The sequence below is a fragment of the Cebus imitator genome, unplaced genomic scaffold (genome assembly GCF_001604975.1).
Source record: "Cebus imitator isolate Cc_AM_T3 unplaced genomic scaffold, Cebus_imitator-1.0 Scaffold579, whole genome shotgun sequence".
Taxonomy (NCBI): domain Eukaryota; kingdom Metazoa; phylum Chordata; class Mammalia; order Primates; family Cebidae; genus Cebus; species Cebus imitator.
This window is the reverse complement of record NW_016107894.1, coordinates 32,679-35,488: the sequence shown is the minus strand read 5'-3', so window position 1 is coordinate 35,488 and position 2,810 is coordinate 32,679.

Genomic DNA, 2,810 nt, shown 5'->3' with positions numbered 1-2,810 from the left:
TAACAAGGTCTGAAGTTGAGGCAGCAATTCACAGCCTACCACCTAAAAAAAGCCCAGGTCCAGATGGACTCACAGCCAAATTCTGCCAGACATACAAAGAGGAGCTGGTACCATTCCTTCTGAAACTACTCCAAACAATCCAAAAAGAGGGAATACTTCCCAAATCATTTTATGAGACCAACATCATCCTGATACCAAAACCTGGCAGAGACTCAGCAAGAAAAGAAAATTTCAGGCCAATATCCATGATGAACATAGATGCAAAAGTCTTCAATAAAATACTGGCAAACCGATTGCAACAGCCCATCAAAAACTTATCCACCATGATCAAGTAGGCTTCATCCCAAGGATGCAAGGCTGGTTCAACATATGCAAGTCTATAAATGTAATTAACCACATAAACAGAACCAAAGACAAAAACCATATGATAATCTCAAATGATGCAGGGAATGCCTTTGACAAAATTTAACAGCGTTTATGCTAAAAACCCTCAATAAACTAGTTATTGACGGAACGTATCTCAAAATAATAAAAGCTATTTACGACAAACCAACAGCCAGTATCATACTGAATGGGCAAAAACTGGAAGCATTCCCTTTGAAACCTGGCACTAGACAAGGATGTCCTCTCTCACCACTCCTATTCGATATAGTATTGGAAGCTCCAGCCAGAGCAATCAGGCAAGAAAAAAAAATAAAGAGTATTCAAATAGGAAAGTAGGAAGTCAAATTGTCTCTATTTGCAGACGACATGATTGTATATCTAGAAAACCCCATCATCTCAGCCCAAAATCTCCTGAAACTGATAAGCAACTTCAGCAAAGTCTCACGATACAAAATCAGTGTGCAAAAATCCCAAGCATTCCTATACACCAATAACAGACTTAAAGAGAGCCACATCAAGAACGAAGTGCCATTCACAATTGCTACAAAGAGAATAAAATACCTGGGAATACAACTAACAAAGAATGTAAAGGACCTCTTCAAGGAGAACTACAAACCACTGCTCTGGTTAGGAAGGATCAATGTCATGAAAATGGCCATATTGCCCAAAGTAATTTACAGATTCAACCCTATCCCCATCAAGCTACCAATGACTTTCTTCACAGAACTGGAAAAAGCCACCTTAAACTTCATATGGAACCAAAAGAGAGCCCAAATAGCCAAGTCAATTCTAAGCAAAAAGTACAAAGCAGAAAGCACCACACTACCAGACTTCAAACTATACTACAAGGCTACAGTAATCAAAACAGCATGGTACTGGTACCAAAACAGAGATATAGACCAGTGGAACAGAAAAGAGGCCTTGGAGGCAACACCACACACCTACAACCATCTGATCTTTGAAAAACTTGACAAAAACAAACAATGGGGAAAGGGGTCCCTGTTTAATAAATGGTGTTGGGAAAACTGGCTAGCCATGTGCAGAAGGCAGAAACTGGACCCCTGCCTGACACCTTACATTGAAATTAACTCCAGATGGATTAAAGACTTAAACATAAGACCTAACACCATAAAAACCCTCGAAGAAAACTTAGGCAAAACCATTCAGGACATAGGCAAAGGCAAGGACTTCATGACCAAAACGCCAAAAGCATTGGCAACAAAAGCCAAAATAGACAAGTGGAACCTAAACAAACTCCACAGCTTCTGCACGGCAAAAGAAACAGTCATTACAGTGAATCGGCAACCTACAGAATGGGAAAAAATTTTTGCAGTCTACCCATCTGACAAAGGGCTGATATTCAGAATATACAAAGAAGTAAAACAGATTTACAAGAAAAATACAAGCAAGCCCATTCAAAAGTGGGCAAAGGACATGAACAGAACTTTACAAAAGAAGACATACATGAAGCCAACAAACATGAAAAAATGCTCATAATCACTGGTCATTAGAGAAATGCAAATCAAAACTACATTGAGATACCACCTTACGCCAGTTAGAATGGCGATCATTAAAAAATCTGGAGACAACAGATGCTGGAGAAGATGTGGAGAATTAGGAACACTTTTACACTGTTGGTGGGAGTGTAAATTAGTTCAACCATTGGGAAGACAGTGTGGTGATTCCTTCAGAACCTAGAAATAGAAATTCCATTTGACCAAGCAATCCTATTACTGGGTATATATCCAAAGGATTATAAATCGTTCTACTATAAGGACACATGCACACGATTGTTGATTGCAGCACTGTTTACAATATCAAAGACCTGGAACCAACTCAAATGCCCATTGATGATAGACTGGACAGGGAAAATGTGGCACATAAACACCATGGAATACTATGCAGCCATCAAAAATGATGAGTTCATGTCCTTTGTAGAAACATGGATGAACCTGGAAACCATCATTTGCAGCAAACTGACACAAGAACAGAAAATCAAACACCACATGTTCTCACTCATAGGTGGGTTTTGAACAATGAGAATACATGGACACAGGGAGGGGAGCATCACACACTGGGATCTGTAGCGGGGAAATAGGGGAGGGACAGTGGTGGGTGGGGAGAGAGAGCATGGGGAGAAATGCCAGATATAGGTGATGGGGAGGGAGGCAGCACATCACATTGCCATGTGTGTACCTATGCAACAAACTTGCATGTTCTTCACATGTACCCCAAAACCTAAAATGCAATAAAAATAAAAATTAAAATAAATAAATAAAAAGAAGGTTGGGCCAGGCACCATGGCTCACACTTATAATCCCAGTATTTTGGGTGGCTGAAGCCGGTGGATCACGAGGTCAAGAGATCAAGACCATCCTTGCCAAAATGATGAAACCCCATCTCTACTAAAAATACAAAAAATTAGC